Source organism: Triticum dicoccoides, chromosome 4A, assembly GCF_002162155.2.
Source record: "Triticum dicoccoides isolate Atlit2015 ecotype Zavitan chromosome 4A, WEW_v2.0, whole genome shotgun sequence".
In the NCBI taxonomy this organism is placed as follows: domain Eukaryota; kingdom Viridiplantae; phylum Streptophyta; class Magnoliopsida; order Poales; family Poaceae; genus Triticum; species Triticum dicoccoides.
The window spans coordinates 285,282,164-285,306,098 of NC_041386.1; positions in this window are offsets into that span (position 1 = coordinate 285,282,164).

The window sequence follows — 23,935 nt, forward strand, 5'->3', positions numbered from 1 at the left end:
TTGAGAGAGCTGCGATCTATACATCTCTGGACTACGAGACGGGGCGAACAAACTAACAGTGATCCTATTTTTAATCCACAGTACAAACACACAAACACACATAAATTACAATGACGAGGAACTACTACAACAACAAAGAAAGAACTCCACTTTTGTGCACAAACCGAGCTGCACTAGAGTGGCACAAGGAACTGCAACACGCCATGTAGAGCACCTCCTCTCTCCCTCCAGTGATCTGCAAAGGACAGCATGGCCAACCACAGAGAGCGGCCACTGGCACATGCACCGCTCCGCACTAAGATCATAGGCGAACTGCGGACAAGCAAAATCTGAAGAAAAAGAAGGTCCGAAAATGCAATAGAACGACGGTGATGCACCGCACCACAGTGATGGGAACCAGGAAAACTGCACGCCGGCGACGCCCTATCTCAACTGAATGTTGTAGAGGAGATCTGACGCACAACGACATCAGGATCCAGAGCGGCGGTGGGAGACAAGATTGAGATGCCCATGGCGGCACTTACGGGCATAAGGGAGAAGTGAGGGAGGAAGATGAAGGCAATTAGGGAGAGGAGGGGAGGCTCACCTTCGGTGTTGTTGTGGTCACCTGAGCACCATCACTGGCCATGTGTCATGTAGTCCATTTTGCCTACCCGAGGAGGTCCGGCACAAAGTGGACGGTGCGCCACGTCACCGGTGGACTGTTGCCTGCCTGCCTCGCAACAAGTAGTGCACGCCAGGGATGGGGCGTCGGCCATGAGACCTCCCCATATCCGCTAGTGATGCCGATGGGAAGTGGATGTTTGTCGGGAGTAGGGGGGCTCAGGGCAGGTGAAAGAGAGAGGTAGAGAAGGTGGAGGCGGGGCGAGATGGAATTGGCGCCGTGGAGGCTAGTCGCGCCAGATACGGCGCCGGAGAGACCTTAGGCGGTGGCGGTGGGGGCATGAAGCACCGGATCTCACCGGATCCGATGCAGAGGGCGGCGCGGGCGGGGGCAGGTCGTCGAGGAAGGGAAGGGAAGGGGCGTCACCATGGATGTGGGCCGTGGCAGAGCGCGAGGTGTGGGGAGGCGCGGGCAGATGGGGGTGTCGTCGCAGAGAAGGTGGGTAGGAGGTAGGTGTTGGGGCGTCGCGCGAGGTGGTGGGGTGGCGCGGTTGCGTGGCGCCCTAGCCTGGGGAAGGTGGCGCCAAGGCCGATGGGGCTGGTGGTAGGTGGTGCGGCGGCGCGGGGGAGTTGGCTCGGTGGCGCAGTTGGGACGGTGGTGGAGCATGGGGAGAGAGGGAGGAGTGGGGTGGGTGAGGATAGGATAAGGTGTGGCACAGTTAGTTCGGTTCCTTTGGTTAGTTTATAGCTACGAAATAGATGGGATGTTATCAGAATAAGGCGGAAGTGTTATTAGAATAAGGTCTTAAGGGGTGTTATTAGAATAGACTCATCATATATATATATATATATATATATATATATATATATATTATATATATATATATATATATATATATATACATAAACAATATTCTGATCACGGGATCAGAATAATATTCTGATCACAACATGAACTTCCTGAGTAACGCGCCTGACCTTCCCCGAGTACTAGGTTGAACTTCAGCTAAAAGATGTCCAAATGGGGCTTGCGATATACCGTTGGAAAGCTATGGACACAAGTATCATGACCCAAGTTAAATTTTTGGCAAAATGTAAGCGGTTTAAGAGCAGTTTTGAAAACCGTTTTTTCTCTGTACAAAAAACGTGAATCGTATTTTTTATCACATTTCTAAACCATTTATCGGAATGAGATAAATAATATGGCGTTGGAAAGTTGCTGCAAAACCGCTCCTTCAACATGTTGAAAGTTTTCTCTAATTCCCTATGGATAAAGAGTAATTTGGAAAATCGTAAAATTTCGCAAACCGAACAGCCGAGTTCTATTTTCAATGTAATTTCTAGACGGCTAGTCCAATTGAGGCAAATGATATGGCGTTGGAAAGCTTGTGAAAATGCGCTACTTTTTCATCTTGAAAGTTTTTTCTAATTTTGAACGGTTTAAAAGTAATTTAGAAAACGGTGCAAGTTCCATCGAGTTTGTATTTTCAAGTTAATTTTTTAACCGTACGTCCGAATGCAACAAATGATATGGCATTGGAAAGCATGAAGAAATGTGAAACTTTTTTGTATATATTGTTTCTCGCAATTCCATACTGTTTTATGTCAATTCTGAAAATGGCTAAAAACGTATTTTCGCCGTAATTTCTCCAAACTTTATCGGAATGGGGCAAATAATATACAGCTGAAAAGCTATGGAAAATGTGAAACTTTTTCATGTTGATGGTTTTCTATGATTCTTAGCCATTTTTAAGTAATTTCAGAAACGGCGAGATCATTCGTTCTGCCTTTATCACGAAACAGATTCCTCGAAAATGCACCCCGTGAAGAACTTGAACTTCTCGTCATGTCTACTTGAACTTCACTCTGTTTTTCACGTGCTTTTTTTGCTCGTAGATCTCCATCCACTACTCGTAGCTCTCCATCCATTCATCGGAATTGAGCAAGTGATATACCGATGGAAAGCTGCTATAAACACGCAACTTTCCCGTGTTTATCATTTTTTCGTACTCGTGACAATTTTAAAAGTTTTTCATCTGAAATTCATTCAGCATAGTAGTTGAACTTCCTACTGTTTTCACGATGAACTTCTGTGACGTATTTTCGTTTGTAATTTTCTCATCCATTTCGTCAGTGTTACACAAATGATATTCTTTTTGTACAAACCTCTCTAACAATATTTTTTAACTTTCTCCCGACCGAGGACTTGAACTTACACAAATGATATTCCTCTCGTTTTGAAGTAAATTGGAGAAATGATGAGATCATGATTGACGACTTCATTGCGAATGGAAACGCAGTGCGTGAAGTAGTTAAACTTCTCGGGCATGTCTATTTGAACGTCACTCTGTTTTTGACGCGTTGTTTTTTGCACTGCGTGAAATAGTTGAACTTCTAGGGCATGTCTGTTTGAACTTCAATCTGTTTCATTTTATCATTTATTTTCTTATATGAAATACACACCATGTAGTACGTGAACTTCTGGTTATTATCACTTTGTACTTCTCTCTGGTTTGAGAGAATTATTTTAAAACACAAAAAACAACATATTTTTTATGTATTTTGGACATCTGAATACACGGTGAACCTCTCTCACAAGATTTTTTTGAACTTTTCCTCACCGAGCACTTGAACTTCTAGCAACCATTTTTTCGTTTATGAGTTTTTTTTAAAAGTGCAAAAAATGACGTTGTGTTTTTTATTTTTTGAACAGGTAAATCCTAGGTTTTAATAAACTCTGAACTTCTCTGGTATTTCAATATGAACTTCACCTTTTTATATTTTGCGTAAAGAATTGTATTCGATTTTTATACGGAAAAAATCGAACATGGAAATACAAGGTGAATCTCTTTCTCAAGAATTTTTAAACTTCCCCGGAAAGAGCACTTGAACTTCTTTCAACAAACAATTTAAGCTTTTAATTTTCTATATTTTTATTCTCACCTGAAATGCATTCCTTGCAGTAATTGAACTTCTCATTGTTTTCATTATGAACTTCTATCACATTTTTGTGCATACATCGAATTTTCACGCAATTGAAGGTCGGACGTCATTTTTTGCCATTTTAAAACATGTAATTGGAGGTCGGACGTTCCGCAGTATAAATTCTGAACCGTGCACGGAGGTGCACGTGAACTTCTTGCAACAAATCTGAGTTTTTATGTACTTTGAACTTCTCTGTTATTTTAATTTCAACTTCTTAGTCATATTCTTAGAAAGGAAATCTGTTTTTAAATAAGCATCAAACATTTTTTTGTAAATTGAAATTCATAGTATTATTTTAATTTGAACTTCGTCATTTTTATTCTTCGTGCAAACCCTACTCCATTTTTCTTTTGCATTTTTTTGGAGCATTTCTGAAACTGAAACCAACATATCAAAACCCAGCTTTTTTGGCCCCACTGATATTATTGAACGTCAGAAAAATAGTACAGAACTAGAACTAGACAACACATTTTATAACTAAATAATGGGGAGAGATAACAATGTGAATGACGTATGTGCCGAACTGTTTGTTTACCTAGCTGGTCAACCTTGGTCAAAGGTAAAGTGGAATTGGCAGAATACACAAACAGACATACACACATATGTAGAGAGGAAAATTATATGTGCACACACTTAGTAATACATGAACCTTCTAAGAAGTAATACATGAACTTCTTTGTACAGACTTTTTTCTCACGTTCACATGCACATTTGTTTTTCAAAACAAAAGCTCAGGAGAATACAATTTGGCAAAAATGGAAACATGCACACATATACAAGTGGTTGGGAAAACAATAAATTACGTGGATATGGCCATGGAAATCCGCAACTAACCCTCAAGAAGCAAAAAGGTGCTTGAGGAGGTGCACGGTGATTGGCACACGAGTCTTTTTGTGTGATCTATTTTGTAGTTCTTGAATTGAAACCAACATATCTAAAAACACTAGTTTTGCATCCATACATATTGTTGAACTTCAGGAAAAAATACAGAACAAGGAACTATACAACATGATGTTTTAGAGCAAAGTTTGTTTCTGTTAGAACATGGCATTTTCCCCCTAGGACATGTTCTACAATGTTTGAACATGACATTTTTGCTCTAAAAACATTTATTTTTAAAATTGAACTTCATTCTTTAATTTTTCTAACTTTTTTATAGACATCGAACCACTCTAACTTCTTTACTTGAACTTTGTGTTTTTTTAGAAATGTGAAAATTGAAGTTTTTTTAGAAACATCAAACTTCTTCATATTTGTAACATCCCAAATTTTCAATTTGGAATGTTATACATTAGATCATCATGCATATCATATTTTATTTTGCATTTTGGTTGATCCTAGAAATTCTACGCAACTCAATGACCCACAGAGAGAGTTGGGGATTTCGTCTTTTTCATATTTGAGTTCTCTCAAATTTTGAGAATAGGATCATTTGATTTTATTTATTTTATCATCAATTATTTCTATTACAAAAATATGAGAGAGGGAATAAAATGACTTTCCCAAAATAAAGAAATATTGAGGATTTAATAAAAAATCAAATAAGATTTTCTTTCGGAGTTTTTTGGTGTTTTATTTGAATTTAAGAAAAATGTGCGTTTTTCAAAATTGCATTTAGGGCCCAAATAAATGTTCACCTTGTGCGGCTTGATTTTAGAAGCCCGTGAAAATTTATTTCGGAATTTTTGGAGTCCGTTTAGTATTTCTTTTTATTTTTCTTCCGAGCGGAATAATTAAAAAAACAAACCGACTTCGGGCCGTACCCGAGCGGGACACCGCCCGGGGGCAGCCTTTAAATAGCGCCGCCCCGAGCCGCCCCAGCCCATCAGCCCCGCCTCGATCCGCACGCGCCGCCGGAGCCGCCGCTGCCGCCGGATTTCCACCGCTGAGGTTCGTCGCGCCTCGTTTTCCGTGCCGAAAAAAAGAGAAAAAAATCGGCGTTCGTCGTTTTTCTTTTTCTCGGATTAAATCCGCGATTTTTCTGATCGCGATTCCTGATCCGATTTTCGTTTTAGTTTAACTTTTCGCTCGTTTATCGGAATCAGGCGATTCAAGCGCCTAGGGATTCTTCTCGAAACCCTCTATCCGTTTAACCAACTTAAACAAGTTTTTTTATGTAAAATTTGCCCTAGATCCAGATTACTAGAATGAAGTTGTTTTCTTTCGCCGTTTGTCTTTCGTTGCTTCGTTCGATTTGATTCTTTTTGCCAACCGGAGTTCTTAAGTTGAACCTTCTGGTTAGATCTCTTATTTGAGTTTTACCTGTGCATTAGATGAGTACTTATTGTATGCTTGTTTGTTTGTGTGCGATAGAATACCCGGAGTGCGCCGCCTGTTACTTCGAATCGTTAGGTTTCGCGGATCATCAGCAAGGCAAGTAACACTTTGATCATACCTTTTCTACTACCCAGTTTTATTGCATTAGATCAATCCTCACACATTGCATGATTAGGATATAATTAAATTGTGGGATGGGAAGTAGATGAGGTAGTACCTATTACCTGTTTATTATCAAACCTTTGGGAGTTACTTCTACGTTTGCTTATTATGCCATGCTATGCTAGTAGACGTGGATTGGGTGAGTGATATCCATGACAGATGTGAGATTGTTAATTAATGATTTATCTAAGGTGGCAACTTAAACACACATCTGGGTGGAATGAGGCACCTGGGTATTCCAGGACTTGCCTGTTTTCTTTTGGACCGCCACCCAGGCTCAAAGGGATCATGAGACTATTCATACTAGAAACTTCTGTGTGCAGCCACAAGCTATTATGGGCTCTAGCATAGTTGACTAAGTCGTGCGAACTCTTACAGTGGTAGACTAGCAGATGTAGGGGATGTAGGTGGTACGGTCTACCCGATCGTAAGGTGCTAGCGCTTCTGAAAGACTATGTCTCAGTCATCCGTCTTCTCAAACACCCTGTAGTGCGAGAAAACAAACGGAGGCGATCGAGTCTTGTGGGGAAAAGTGTGCAAATCTCTGCAGAGTATAATAAACTAATCATGGTTAGCCGTGTCCCCGGTTATGGACATCTTGAGTATCTAGTACTTGGACTTTCATGTGAATCTCAACATGTTACTCTAAATTAATTTTGTTGGGTTATGTTTAATGATGATGCTTAATTGGGATTGAGAATGCTATCAACCATTCTCAATGTTTAACAACCACCATGATAGTAATTAAATTTTATTCCTTTGAAGTAGGGAAATATTGGCTTTACGCAAAACTGTAACCATAGAGCTTTCCACCAGCCAAATATGCATATAGTATAGCTGTTTCATTCCATTACTCTCTATGTGTTACCTTGCCAGCATATTCCATGTGCTGACCCGTTTTTGAGCTGCAACGTTAATATTGCAGACTTTTCAGACGACGATTAAGGAGTTTAGGTCGTGGTTCTATACTCAGTGATGCCGTTGGAGTTGATGGACTCACTTATCTTCCAAGCCTTCCGCTGTTATCGTTATTAGATGGCCTTAAGCCATACTTATTGTAATAAGTTCTCTTTTGAGACACTCGATGTAATAAGTGTGTGATTGCTACTCTGCTATAAATCCTCCGAGTACTGTGTGGTGTCAGCATTACTGATCCAGGGATGACACCGGAGCACAGAGATCAAACTGTTTGAGGTCTGGTCGCTACATTATTTCGAATAGAACTTATTAGTTTTATTCTTTAGCAACAGAAAAAACCGAGTTTTCAAATAAATATCAAACTACTCCACTTTGTTAAAATTGAACTTCTTGGTTTTATTTTTCAGTAACAAGAAAAATTTGAGTTTTTAATATACATTTAATTACTCCGTTTTCTAAATTTGAACTTCTTGGTTTTAATGTTTAGTATCAGGGAAAATCTGAGTCTCTTATAAACGTCGAAGATCTTCATTTTTTTAATTATAACTTGTTGGTGTTATTCATTAGTAACGTGGAAAATACTAGGTATGTAATAATTATTGAACTGTCAATTATTTTAATTTTGAACTTCTAGGTATTTGTTATAAAGAAGAGAAACCATTTTTATAAACTTTTTGAACTTCTCGGTTTTTTTTAATTTGACCTTCTTTGTATTTTGTCATAAACATTGAACTTCTCCGTTATTTAAATTTGAACCTCTAGATTTTTTTTTACAAACGAGGAAATCCATTTTCCCTATAAACACACCTGACCTTCTCGAACACAACATTTTGACTTTTCTCGAACTTCTTGGTTTTATTTGTAGAAACAAAAAAACCAATTTTTTATTAAGATCGAACTACTCTATTATTTTAATTTGAATTTCTTGGTTTTAAATTTTGTTTTGCGTTCTAGAACAAAGATAACATCCTTTATCTTTTTGTTCATGCTTGAAGTGAATGTTTTTTAGGCTTAAATTTTGTTTGTGCTCTTTTTAAATTTTGTTTGTCACTTGAAATTCTAAAAGAATTACAAATCTCCATGTTTTTCCTTTTGTGTTTAAATTTATTGAACTTGCTTAGATACACATAACACACTTGACCTTCTCAAACATAACTTTTGACCTTCACAAAAAGAAACACAGTTATAAAAGCACAAAAACTGATCAATTTTTTTATATGGCATCTCATTCCCATATAAGAAAGTAGTGCCTCCGCTTTGGTGGAATTTCACTAAAAACATGGAGGGCGTCAAAGTATTTCACACACACACACACATAGTTTGAACTCTCTCAGAATTGATATATGGACTTCCATAGTTTCTTTCTCTAAAAAGAGGATCACACATAGTTGAATCACAACCCAATTTTTATATTGTACATTTGCAGCTTGCACAAAAATACCATTTTTCAACTGTAGCACATACTCAACAACCTATGTTAGATGCCATCCTTTTCTCCACTGAGGCATAAACACAAACAGGTGCAATGCACCATATGCAACATTGGTGGAGATCAAGGAGGAAGAGGATTGGCAGGGAGTAGTCACCGGCAGGAGGAAGGTGCTGATGTGGAGCACGCACGACCTGCAGCATGGGATTTGCTTTGCATTTGGAGGTTTGGCCAGGGAGGCGCGTCGGGGATGGGGGAACGGCGGGAGCGCGTCCAGGCCGGCGGGTAGGAGGCAAGAGACGTGTTGGGGTTGGGGAACGGCGGCAGGGGACGCGTAGAGGTCGGCGGCTTCTCGACCCCAGGGGCCGTCGTCCATTTCAGAGAACGACAGCGGGAGCTGTGTTGCGGCCGAGGACGGCGGCGGGTGGCACGTCATGGCCGAGGGGACGACAGCGCGAGGTGCACCAGGACTGGGCGGGGCGGCGTCGGGAGGCGTGGTTGAGTCCGACGCGGGGTGCTACCGCGGCGGCGGTATAGGTCGCAGCGCGGGGGTCGGGGAGGGTGCGGGGCGGCGCTGGCGGCCATGGCGGTGTCGGCTGCAGGCGGAGGGACTGGGACGCGGCGGATGGTATGTCGGCGCACGGGGATCCAAGGACGCCGGCGGCCGGCGGATGGCAGTGCGCGTGGGTGTGGGCGGCGGCTCCGGTGGCCGGCAACACACGCCATTGGGGCGGCGGATCCGCTGGCCAGCAGCGCTGCGGGGGAAGGTGGGGATCGGGTGGGGGATTGGGCAGCGGCGGGATCTCGCGCGATGGGGTGGGGGCCCGGTGGAAACGGAGGTGGGCGATGGGGTTTTTTTTTGGTAGGCACCGGTTCGGAGTTTGGGAACACCTCGTCGCTCCTTATAGGGCAGTCACTATTCTGATCACGGGATCAGAATAATATTCTGATCACAACATGAACTTCCCGAGTAACGCGCCTGACGTTCCCTGAGTACTAGGTTGAACTTCACCTAAAAGGTGTCCAAATGGGGCTTGCGATATACCGTTGGAAAGCTATGGACACCAGTATCATGAACCAAGTTAAATTTTTGACAAAATGTAAGCGGTTTAAGAGCAGTTTTGAAAACCGTTTTTTCTTCACACAAAAAACATGAATAGTATTTTCGATCGCATTTCTAAACTGTTTATCAGAATGAGGTATATAATATGGTGTTGGAAAGCTGCTGCAAAACCGCTCCTTCCACATGTTTAGAGTTTCCTCATATGGTTAAAGAGTAATTTGGAAAAAAAAGTAAAATTTCGTAAACCGAACAGCTGAGTTCGTATTTTTGATGTCATTTCTAAACAGCTAATCCAATTGAGGCATATAATACGACGTTGGAAAGCTTATGAAATTACGCTAATTGTTCATTTTGAAAGTTTTTTCTAATTTTGAAGGGTTTAAGAGTAATTTAGAAACGGTACAAGTCCTACCGAGTTCGTATTTTCAAGCTCATTTTTAACCATGCGTCTGAATGCAGCAAACGATATGGCGTTGGAAAGCTTGAACAAATGCGAAACTTTTTGGTATGTATTGTTTCTCCCGATTCTTTACGGTTTTAAGTCGGTTTCGGAAATGGCGAAAAACGTATTTTCGCCGTATTTTCTACAAACTTTATAGGAAAGGCGCAAATAATATACCGTTGAAAAGCTATAAAAAATGCGAAACTTTTTCATGTTGATGTTTTTCTCTAATTCCTAGCCGTTTTCAAGTAATTGCGAAAATGGCGAGATCATTCTTTCTGCCTTTATCGCGAAATAGATTATTCGAAAATGCACCGTGTGAAGAACCTGGACTTCTCGGTGCGTGTACCTGAACTTCACTCTCTTTTTCACGTGATTTTCTTGCCCATATCTCTCCATCCACCAACCGAAACACTCATCGGAATTGAGCAAAGAATATACCGGTGGAAAGCTAATGTAAACACGTAACTTTCCCGTGTTGATCTTTTTTCATACTCGCGACGATTTTAAAAGTTTTTTCATCTGAAATTCATTCACATAGTAATCGAACTTCCTACTGTTTTCACGTTGAACTTCTGTGATATATTTTCATTTGAAATTTTCCCATTCATTTCGTCCGTGTTACACAAATGATATACCTTTTGTGCAAACCTCTCTCACAATAATTTTTTCAACTTTATCCGATGGAGGACTTGAACTTATAACAACAAAACTTTTAGACTTTGCTTTTTTATTCTTTTTTTAATACAAAATGCACACCGTGTAGTACGTGAACTTCTCGCAGTTATCAATCTGAACTTCTCTCGGTTACCTGAAAATATCTGAGATTTTTTTATGAAGTTTTAATATGATTTTCTTAATCCCTTTTTATGAAATTTTGAAGTGCTCTATTTTTAAAAGTTGAACTTCTTGTTTTTTATTTTTTGAACTTCTTGTTTTCATTCTTTAATAACGAGGAAATTTTGAGTTTTCTATAATCATTGGACTTCTCGATCTTTTTAATATGGACTTCCTGGTTTTATTTCTTAATCTTTTTTATGAAATTTTGAAGCGCCCTACTTTTAAATGTTGAACTTCTTGTTTTTTATTTTTGAACTTCTTGTTTCCATTCTTTAAGAATGAGGAAAATCTGTGTTTTCTATAATCATCGAACTTCTCCATCTTTTTTAGTTATATCCTTTCATTTTAATTTGAATTTCTTCATTTTATTCTTTAGTAACAAGAAAAAAATATGAGTGTCTTCAAAACTTCAAACTTCTCTGTTATTTTAATTTGAACTTTTTAGTTTTATGCGTAGAAAAAATATGGTTTCTAAATAAGCATCAAACAATTTTCTTAAAATTGAACTTCACGCTTTTATTTTTCCTAAAAACAGAAAGAATTTGAGTTTTTCGTGTACATCGAACTACTCCATTATTTAATTTGAACTTCTTGATTTTATATAGAAAGGAAAATTTAAGTAATTTTTGAAATATCAAACCGCTCTATTTTCATATTTTGGACTTCTTGCAAGTAAATGAATAATGAACTTCTTGCGCAAGCAATTTTGATTTGAGCTTGAAGGAGCACGTGAACTTCTTGCAGCAAACTTTTTAGCATTTTAGTTTTGTTTTCTTCTATTCACGTCTGGAATGCAACCGGGGTTGTTTTTTTCACATCAAACTTCTACCATGTGTTTTTGTTCATAATTCATCAGTTGTTCGTTTGATTTACACAAATCATGTAGCTTCTGAAACTTGTGGAAAAGAAACAACTTTATTATTTTAATAACGAGGAAAATCTATGTTTTGTAATCATTGAACTTCTTCGTTATTTTTTTTTGAACTTCTTGATTTTTTTGGGTTTTGAACATGTACATACACGGTGAACCTTTCTCACTACAATTTTTTAACTTTTCCTGGCGGAGCACCTGAACTTCTAGCAACAAAAAATTTAGACTTTGTCATTTTTTCTCTTTTTTCTCATATGATACACACACTATGTAGTAGCAGAACTTCCGGTTGTTTTCATGTTGGACTGCACTTTTTTTAATTTGACCTTCTTGATTTTGTAATAAATATTGATCTTCTCCCTTGTTTAAATTTGAACCTCTAGTTTTTTAAAGGGAAAATGCATTTAAGTTTTTTAACTGCTCTATTTTTAATTCGAACTTCTTTGGGCTATTATTTTAGTAACAGGGAAAATCTCAGTTATGTAATATACATTGAAGCGCCCAATTATTTAAATTTGAACACTGGTTTTATAAACATACTCGAAAAACCCCATTTTTTATAAACTTTGTTGAACTGATTGTTGAAAATTTTGACATCTGTTTTTTATAAACATTAAGTTGCGCTGTTCTTTTATTTTAACCTTCTTGGTTTTGTAATAAATATTGAACTTCTCCGTTATTTAAATTTGAAACTCTAGCTTTTTTCGAAACAGGGAAAATCCACTTTAAAAAATTAAACTTTTCCCTCAATTCTATCTCTAAATTTCCAAACATTTTGTACCGCATACTTCTCATGATTGTGTTAAATTCCCTTTTTGTTTGTGTTAACCCCATTTTTTTATTCTTGGACTCCCCTATTTTTAGTGGTTGAACTTCATCCTTTTTTGTAATTTATTGTTTTTGCGTTAAAAACATATTGAATGCCGTAGTATTCTTTCATGTACCCTCATGTTTTCTATGATATAAATGAAAATTTTAAAAATATAAATTAAATGGGCTTGGTTCTATACATGCATAAGTACAAAGAAATGAACATTAAATCAGGAGAATACGTGATAAAATGTCTCTGTATTTTTTTTCTTGCTTAGTATAAATGTAATATTCTCCTTTTGGGTCATAAACACGAACAGCTGTGGTGCACACAAGTTGGCTACGAAATCTGAAACATTTTTGAGTTCGTGTGTGACAACACGCATGTGCACTCATACATGCATGCACCCTGCACATCAGCACATACTACTAGCACATCACACACACTCACCACTCACGGGACATACTACTAGCACAACGCACACACTGACCACTCACGCGACACACCAACGGAATGCACGCACCCGACGGCAGCAAGCTACAACGTTGCGGATTCATCGTCGTCTGCGATCGGATGCCATGGCCATGCCCGACACTCCGGGCAATCTACTCCGCCAGGTCCTGGCCCGGACGCCTCCATTTTTCCTCGTACTTATCCTCGTGTGCAGCGCGTGTGCACACACACAGAGAGAAGAATTATAGGGGAGCCACACACTGATGCTGCTGGACACCTGCTATTTCTTTTTCCTTCATTTAACATACACACTGAGCCACATAGTCTGCCAGGATGAACTTCCCTGTCTTTCATACTGCTCGCATGGGATGGAGGGGTCGTAATTCTTGTTTCCCCTGCACATCACTCTTCATGTGGTTCATGAAGTAGTCTTCCTGGTAGATGTCACCGAACTGACTGGTAGAAGAAGGAGACACAACAAATACATAAGACAAAATTTGTCACCCTCACCTTCTACTGGGGACTTCTGCTCGCGATGGCCTCGACCTCCCTGGCGCTACGGGGCTGGACTGAGATGGTGTTGGGTCATCATCGAGGAATTGGGACTTGGACGGCGCCTGCACCCCAATCCGGACTGCAACGGGCCACATGGAGTACCCAGGATCTGGATTTTTGCAACTCCCTGGCGCTCTGCTGTGGCTGCATGAACGCTGCTGCCATCCAGCGGTGCCCCTGTTGTTGCTCCTAGAAATCCGTCTCTAGCATTCCGTCTCTAGCATTCTAGTTAACATCTGAACTCATGTGTCATGACAACGGTGGGGAGATGGAGCCGGGCGAAGGGGAGCTGCATCTCATCTAGGGCCACACCCATGGCATGTGCGAGGTCGTGGCAATCCCAGGGATGCTTGTCGCGACAGCGGATGGGGCGGCAGCATGTGGGGGCTGCTACGAAAGGAAAAGTAATGATGTTAGTAAAGAAAGATAGGATAAATTAAAGCATGTCATTTAGGAAAATAAATGAAAGTTTGCTCTGCATAATTGCTCTCACAAAATCAATTTATTCATTTTCTAGTACCTACTTTTTGTAATGCAGGTCGAGTTTTCAGTAAAGGTGCGCAATCATCCCAGAAACAAAGCAGTACCTCAATTCTCTGTAGATCAAATTCCACAAATCACTAGTCCCCTGTATTTCCAGTGCAAGTGAATATGTTGAACTGAGCCATCAAAAACTCTTTTTTTAACCTGAAAGTGGCGAGGGAAATAAGATAAACGGTTGTATATGAAGTGCAGACATAACTGGACTACTACTGGCTAGTAATTGAGCATATGCCCATGAAGAATTAACAGCTGATCAAACAGCCACATGATCTGGTTTCACTCCTCTGAATGCAAGTGCGCAGTAGTTCAAGATGAACATAGACTGAAGCATAATACATCAGTTCTAACTAACAAGAAGTAATTCACCTACTCATTCTATAGTGGTATCCATGAGTGGATGTTTTAACTGCTCTGCTGGCGATGATGTGACCGTTCTATTGGCGATGATGTGACTGTTCGCAGCACTGGATACGCATAATTCTTTTTTAAGAACATATGAAATGAATTATCAAATCAAAATAAAAAAGGGACTCTCTTTTTTATGCAGATGCAGACCCAATTATTTATTTAACATACTATAAAGAACAGAGAAGCATTTATACTAACATTACTGACTTGCAAACAATATTGTAGAAACAAACATCAGAGCTACCTGTCGATGGTCCAAGTACACACCTGATGATGAAATCGATTCCAAGCTCCAAATGATGTAGCAGCCTATGTCAAAGCTAGCAGATAAGAATAGCTTCACCCAACAAAAGGGCACAACACAGAGCAACCCTAGTAGTGCAGCGGATTTAGAACGTTCAGATTTACATGGTCTTCATCTAGCAGCAGATTTACATGGAGGAGCAGCAGCAATTCAGACGTTCAAGCAAGAAACGATGGGAAGGTCGATCAGACACCCCAGAGAAGGTCACGTGCGATGAGGCGACAACGGGAGTCCTCCACGGAGGAGCGCGAGCGGCTGGAGGAAGAGGAAGCCGCCACTGGCTGCGTGGGTAAAGACCCGAGGTGGTGCAGGCTCTTGGCGTCGCCAGAGTTGAGGAGCGGCACCGGCGGTGGGATACGGGGCGTCGGCACGCTCCAGCGGAGGGAGAAGCGAGGAGGTGGTCGGGTGAGGCACGGCTTGCTATTCCTGGTGTCGGCGCCCCTATTCTGCTCCTCCCAGCACAGGTGCCTCTGCCCTGTGTTCATCCGTCCCAGGGGGAGCTCGGGCAAGACCGGATCCGTGCGCAGAGGGGGACATCCAGGTGGTGGTGGGCGGCGGCGAGAGGTCCTAGTGGTCGGCGACGGCAGCGCGGGATACTGGTGGTGGGCGACGCCGCGGCGCCGCGCGTCGCTGGGGCTTTTGGGTGCGGGACAGGGAGGGGTGGTGGCTCGCTGGGGGTGGCGTTAGGCGGGATGCAGGCGGCGGTGCAGATGTGGGCAGGCCGGCGCCGGCGGGGCTTTGGTTGGTGCCGCCGCGCGGGGAGTGGGTTGAGGCTAGTGTGGTCGGGGCTGGATGGATTAGATCGGGGTGAGTTCAGGAAGACCTCCGCGCGCCTTACAGAGGTGCCGTGATCCAAATAACTATTCTAATCCTAGTATTAGAATAGTGTTGTCCTATATATATATATATATATATATATATATATATATATATATATATATATATATATGTTGCTGTTCTAAGAATTATCATGATGCTCTCGTGTCCATATTTTATTTTATCGACACCTCTATCTCTAAACATGTGGACATATTTTTCGATACCGGCTTCCGCTTGAGGACAAGCGAGGTCTAAGCTTGGGGGAGTTTGATAGAGGCGGGGGTGTCCCGATCTTTCGATGAGATGATAACTATCGATTTGGTGGAGACGACTTTGACGATCCGACTACAAACGTGCACGACGTTGCGCCTTAGCAATCGCTAAACCAACTCCGAGAGGTTATTGATCACGCCGGAGCACAATCAACCTGACCACGAAGGTCTATTCCTGCAAGCAATCGAAGAACAAGCCAGAATATGATAAAAGCAATCTGAATATTGCGAGTATATATGAAGTATTGATAAAGGTGGGGATCCGTAAGCGGTCTTGGTCTGGTCGTTGGACACAAACGAAGTACACGAAGTTGCAATGGCTAACTTTTAACTATACAAATCCCAAGGAAAAGCTACTAGATGGATCTACTTATATAGGAGCAAGGGGTGGCGGCCAAGAAGGTGGGAGGACGTCCCAAGGCAGCCTAAAACTAAATCTAGGTCGTACAAGGCCAATGGGCCCAAGTGGAGGTGATGTAACACCTTTGGACTTGTAGTTTGACTCGGATTCTGCTGCAGCATCAGATTGTTTCGTCCACAACTCAACGCTCCGGACGAATTTGAAGGTGATTCCAATTGGGTTGGAAAGTGCACGAAATCTAGTTTCCAACAAAAAAAGAATCACCCAATTCGGAGTCCGTATGAAAAACTTGTGTGCGTTTTGAGTCAGGTGTGTCTGTGCAGTCCGAATCTGAATCCAGAACGTGAGAGACTTGGACTCTATCTTCTCTTGGGCCAAAAGTGACGTGAGAGAACTTTTTGGACAGCAAATAAACATCTCTTTCTTCCTTATCTTCATATGTGGATTGTACAAATGTCCCATACACCTGCAATTAGACAAAACACAAAAGTGTGTGAAGTATTTTTGTTCTGGATAACATAAATAGATTATTGAATAGTTTGCACTAGAAATCACCTGACAAATATGCATATATGCAATGTTTTTGGTCATATCCAAGATAGTCATGTCCTCATCATCCTCCCCTTCTTGAAAATAAAGTCGTCCTCGGCGTTGCTTAATCTGAAATGTGGCTAACAAAAGAGACAAGGTGTACATGTTGTATATGTATATGTCATCCATTTTCACTTCCCTTGATTTTTGCATATATGACACATGAATAGATGAGTAACTTGCATAGTTCATAAAATCTAAAGCCAAAAAATTAGCACAAGAAGTAGAAGGCATGAAAATATTGCAACTCAGTTTGCACATATAAGTGAAGCTCTTACTCATTTCAAAAGATTGACAATGTTCATCATTAAACCATCCCAACATTGGTGAATAAACCTTACTTGCATCAAATTTACATGCTACAACATGCTTAAATAAGCAAACATGCAATAAGTCATTCAACACAGAATCATCACCAAGATTAGAGGTCATATCAAAATGATTAAACATTGGTTCTTTTGCATCAATAGTTAATTCAATGGGTGCACTCAAAATTGTTGGTATTTCAGTTGTTTGATCACATGGCAAAGTCAAATTATCAACGTAGTCCTCTAAAATAGGTGGTGTGATCAAAGTAGTGGGTAGCTCATCAGATGGTGCATTCAAATTGACAAGGCATTCATCATTCTCATGTAGAGACGGAAGATCAGTACCTTTGTCATTACCTCTTATGATCAACTCAGATGATGTAGCCACTCTCGGGGGCGATGTGTCACATGGTGGAGGTGATGTAGTCCTGACAACAACGGATGTGGTTGTCATAGTATGCCTAGTAGTTGAAGGAACAATCATATCAACTCTTGGAATGTGCACCGTGCGCTTGTTCTCCTCGTGGCCAACACGTCGTTTTATTTCCTGTTCAGCTTTGCAAGCAAGATGAAACAAATGGTCCATAGGATAACACTCTTCATGAATTAGTATCTCTTGAATATCACGGTCTAATCCTCCCCAAAATCTATCCATAAAATCATCTTCACTTTCTTCTAAAGAGGAATGCAACAAGGTAGTTTGTAAATCATCATAATATTTTGTTACAGTTTCACTACCTTGTTTTAAGTGTTGCAACTTCTTAATCATGTCACGAGTATAATAAGCAGGGACGAAAGTATGTCGCATGGCAAGTTTCAAATCATCCCAAGTAGTAGGTATATAATCAGGGTGTAACCGACAATATTCACTCCACCAAACCAAAGCATAACCAGTGAAAGAACCAACCGCAACCTTAACCTTTTTATGTTCATTGAAATTATGGGAAGCAAATATATTTTTTATGTCGAACTCCCATTCAATATATAAAGCAGGTTTAAAACGGCCATTAAATGGTGGTATAGATACATTAACCTGATCATGTGCATTTGGATATTTGTGCACCTCTCGTGACGGTTGTGGTATTTGCAAAGGTGGTGGCACGTCTCCCGCGATCGACAAAGCCCATGAATTGACTCTGGATCCTGTCATGATTAGTAGAACAAGAAACAGAACCAATCTCCTGAGGTTACTGACGATGCCGGAAGCACGGTCAGCCTGACCACGAAGGTCTATTCCTGCAAGCAATCGAAGAACGAGCAAGAATATGTAAAGCAATCTGAATATTGCAAATATATATGAGGTATTGATAATGGTGGGGATCCGTAAGCGGTCTTGGTCTGGTCGTTGGACACAAACGAAGTACACGAAGTTGCAATGGCTAACTTTTAACTAAACAAATCCCAAGGAAAAGCTACTAGATGGATCTACTTATATAGGAGCAAGGGGTGGCGGCCAAGGAGGTGGGAGGACGTCCCAAGGCAGCCTAAAACTAAATCTAGGTCGTACAAGGCCAATGGGCCCAAGTGGAGGTGATGTAACACCTTTGGACTTGTAGTTTGACTCGGATTCTGCTGCAGCATCAGATTGTTTCGTCCACAACTCAACGCTCCGGACGAATTTGAAGGTGATTCCAATTGGGTTGGAAAGTGCACGAAATCTAGTTTCCAACAAAAAAACGAATCACCCAATTCGGAGTCCGTATGAAAAACTTGTGTGCGTTTTGAGTCAGGTATGTCTGTGCAGTCCGAATCTGAATCCAGAACGTGAGAGACTTGGACTCTATCTTCTCTTGGGCCAAAAGTGACGTGAGAGAACTTTTTGGACAGCAAATAAACATCTCTTTCTTCCTTATCTTCATATGTGGATTGTACAAATGTCCCATACACCTGCAATTAGACAAAAGACAAAAGTGTGTGAAGTATTTTTGTTCTGGATAACATAAATAGATTATTGAATAGTTTGCACTAGAAATCACCTGACAAATATGCATATATGCAATATTTTTGGTCATATCCAAGGTAGTCATGTCCTCATCATCCTCCCCTTCTTGAAAATAAAGCCGTCCTCGGCGTTGCTTAATCTGAAATGTGGCTAACAAAAGAGACAAGGTGTACATGTTGTATATGTATATGTCATCCATTTTTACTTCCCTTGATTTTTGCATATATGACACATGAATAGATGAGTAACTTGCATAGTTCATAAAATCTAAAGCCAAAAAATTAGCACAAGACGTAGAAGGCATGAAAATATTGCAACTCAGTTTGCACATATAAGTGAAGCTCTTATTCATTTCAAAAGATTGACAATGTTCATCATTAAACCATCCCAACATTGGTGAATAAACCTTACTTGCATCAAATTTACATGCTACAACATGCTTAAATACGCAAACATGCAATAAGTCATTCAACACAGAATCATCACCAAGATTAGAGGTCATATCAAAATGATTAAACATTGGTTCTTTTGCATCAATAGTTAATTCAATGGGTGCACTCAAAATTGTTGGTATTTCAGTTGTTTGATCACATGGCAAAGTCAAATTATCAACGTAGTCCTCTAAAATAGGTGGTGTGATCAAAGTAGTGGGTAGCTCATCAGATGGTGCATTCAAATTGACAAGGCATTCATCATTCTCATGTAGAGATGGAAGATCAGTACCTTTGTCATTACCTCTTATGATCAACTCAGATGATGTAGCCACTCTCGGGGGTGATGTGTCACATGGTGGAGGTGATGTAGTCCTGACAACAACGGATGTGGTTGTCATAGTATGCTTAGTAGTTGAAGGAACAATCATATCAACTCTTGGAATGTGCACCGTGCGCTTGTTCTCCTCGTGGCCAACACGTCGTTTTATTTCCTGTTCAGCTTTGCAAGCAAGATGAAACAAATGGTCCATAGGATAACACTCTTCATGAATTAGTATCTCTTGAATATCACGGTTTAATCCTCCCCAAAATCTATCCATAAAATCATCTTCACTTTCTTCTAAAGAGGAATGCAACAAGGTAGTTTGTAAATCATCATAATATTTTGTTACAGTTTCACTACCTTGTTTTAAGTGTTGCAACTTTTTAATCATGTCACGAGTATAATAAGCAGGGACGAAAGTATGTCGCATGGCAAGTTTCAAATCATCCCAAGTAGTAGGTATATAATCAGGGTGTAACCGACAATATTCACTCCACCAAACCAAAGCATAACCAGTGAAAGAACCAACCGCAACCTTAACCTTTTTATGTTCATCGAAATTATGGGAAGCGAATAATGTTTTTATGTCGAACTCCCATTCAATATATAAAGCAGGTTTAAAACGGCCATTAAATGGTGGTATAGATACATTAACCTGATCATGTGCATTTGGATGTTTGTGCACCTCTCGTGACGGTTGTGGTATTTGCAAAGGTGGTGGCACGTCTCCCGCGATCGACAAAGCCCATAAATTGACTCTGGATCCTGTCATGATTAGTAGAACAAGAAACAAAACCCAAAAATAATGTTCCTATAACTACTAGGATGTGGTGGTAAAACGCTCACAGTAAAGCAAATATCAATGTCTTACAAGTTCTTACCATGCAGCAGGCGGTGATCGGCAACCAGCGGTGTCAAGTAACTCCGAATATTGAGTAAAGCGATTGCCAGGGGAGTGTACGTATACACGGTGTAGAAATATGTGGATCTGGGTTGGCTATATATGGTAGCAAAAGATTAGCAATAATCAATTCAAAAATGCAATGTTGAATAAACGCTCAACGACGGTACTGTGCTGGTCCTAGGCTAGACCGGACTAGAGACGCGAGCCTAGAACACTAATGAGGTCACGACGTAGCACAACTAGCATCAATGAAGGATACTAAGTACCTCTTGACAGCAAGATATAAGTGAAGATCACAACGGCAGTGAAGATAATGATGAAAAACAACTGCCAAGCAGGATATACAACAACTCTCTCTCTCCAACTTTCCTCTTGAAAAGTTTGAGACAATTTTCTGATAAATTATTTCAAAGAATGCTACTAACTCAAGCTTTCCAATGCAAAAAGAATCACTCAATTCCGAGTTGATATGAGGAGTCAAAGAATTCTAAAACTGGCCTGAAAAATTGGAACAAGTTGTGTTCACGAACTTCGGAGGGCAAAAAGACCTATTTAGAAGCCTATTTTGAGGTATCAAATATTGAACTAGCTTCTGCAACTATTTAGATGCGTCTCGTCGCTATCTTCAATTTGAGTACTCACGGAGCCAAAACTGACTTCGTATGAGGAAGATACACCTGTTTTACTGAACAGTGCGCAAAACAGATTCCAATCCGAATTCAGGTACGAGATTGATTCTAGATAGATCCAATTTTTTTTCTTCTCTCTTTTTTTTCTCACGCCTTTTTTTTTCTTTTTCTTCTCCCTCTTTTTCTTTTTTTTCTTTCCTTTTTTCTCTCTTTTTTTTTCTTTATCTTCTTTTTCTCCCTCTTTCCAAGACAAACTAGATAAGATGCAGATTCGATCAGGCGAAGATGTGAGTGACCTCAACTATGATTATGACAATAAACAGTGCGTAGCACATGGTGGAAATTGGTGGATGGGATGGTGGACAGCGGATGGGATAATGATGCAGCGGCTGCGTGACTAATGTGAACAGAACTCGAAACTCTAAAGGAACTAGACACTAAGACCAGCAACTCGACACGGCGATGCAACCGATAATTCAATAATGCAAACAATGAAAAGAAAATTGCAAATGCTCAGTCTGGCTAGGACAAAGGATGAATAGATCTAACTTTTGTTTTGTGGCTTTTTCTTGGACAATAGGTAAGAAAATAAATCTAATCTAGGAAAAACTGGAAATTCTCACCGAGCAACCTGAAAACTGATACCACTTGATAGAGGCGGGGGTGTCCCGATCTTTCGATGAGATGATAACTATCGATTTGGTGGAGACGACTTTGACGATCCGACTACAAACGTGCACGACGTTGCGCCTTAGCAATCGCTAAACCAACTCCGAGAGGTTATTGATCACGCCGGAGCACAATCAACCTGACCACGAAGGTCTATTCCTGCAAGCAATCGAAGAACAAGCCAGAATATGATAAAAGCAATCTGAATATTGCGAGTATATATGAAGTATTGATAAAGGTGGGGATCCGTAAGCGGTCTTGGTCTGGTCGTTGGACACAAACGAAGTACACGAAGTTGCAATGGCTAACTTTTAACTATACAAATCCCAAGGAAAAGCTACTAGATGGATCTACTTATATAGGAGCAAGGGGTGGCGGCCAAGAAGGTGGGAGGACGTCCCAAGGCAGCCTAAAACTAAATCTAGGTCGTACAAGGCCAATGGGCCCAAGTGGAGGTGATGTAACACCTTTGGACTTGTAGTTTGACTCGGATTCTGCTGCAGCATCAGATTGTTTCGTCCACAACTCAACGCTCCGGACGAATTTGAAGGTGATTCCAATTGGGTTGGAAAGTGCACGAAATCTAGTTTCCAACAAAAAAAGAATCACCCAATTCGGAGTCCGTATGAAAAACTTGTGTGCGTTTTGAGTCAGGTGTGTCTGTGCAGTCCGAATCTGAATCCAGAACGTGAGAGACTTGGACTCTATCTTCTCTTGGGCCAAAAGTGACGTGAGAGAACTTTTTGGACAGCAAATAAACATCTCTTTCTTCCTTATCTTCATATGTGGATTGTACAAATGTCCCATACACCTGCAATTAGACAAAACACAAAAGTGTGTGAAGTATTTTTGTTCTGGATAACATAAATAGATTATTGAATAGTTTGCACTAGAAATCACCTGACAAATATGCATATATGCAATGTTTTTGGTCATATCCAAGATAGTCATGTCCTCATCATCCTCCCCTTCTTGAAAATAAAGTCGTCCTCGGCGTTGCTTAATCTGAAATGTGGCTAACAAAAGAGACAAGGTGTACATGTTGTATATGTATATGTCATCCATTTTCACTTCCCTTGATTTTTGCATATATGACACATGAATAGATGAGTAACTTGCATAGTTCATAAAATCTAAAGCCAAAAAATTAGCACAAGAAGTAGAAGGCATGAAAATATTGCAACTCAGTTTGCACATATAAGTGAAGCTCTTACTCATTTCAAAAGATTGACAATGTTCATCATTAAACCATCCCAACATTGGTGAATAAACCTTACTTGCATCAAATTTACATGCTACAACATGCTTAAATAAGCAAACATGCAATAAGTCATTCAACACAGAATCATCACCAAGATTAGAGGTCATATCAAAATGATTAAACATTGGTTCTTTTGCATCAATAGTTAATTCAATGGGTGCACTCAAAATTGTTGGTATTTCAGTTGTTTGATCACATGGCAAAGTCAAATTATCAACGTAGTCCTCTAAAATAGGTGGTGTGATCAAAGTAGTGGGTAGCTCATCAGATGGTGCATTCAAATTGACAAGGCATTCATCTTTCTCATGTAGAGATGGAAGATCAGTACCTTTGTCATTACCTCTTATGATCAACTCAGATGATGTAGCCACTCTCGGGGCCGATGTGTCACATGGTGGAGGCGATGTAGTCCTGATAACAACGGATGTGGTTGTCATAGTATGCCTAGTAGTTGAAGGAACAATCATATCAACTCTTGGAATGTGCACCGTGCGCTTGTTCTCCTCGTGGCCAACACGTCGTTTTATTTCCTGTTCAGCTTTGCAAGCAAGATGAAACAAATGGTCCATAGGATAACACTCTTCATGAATTAGTATCTCTTGAATATCACGGTTTAATCCTCCCCAAAATCTATCCATAAAATCATCTTCACTTTCTTCTAAAGATGATGGAGACGGGGGTGTCCGATCTTTCGATGAGATGATAACTATCGATTTGGTGGAGACGACTTTGACGATCCGACTACAAACATGCACGACG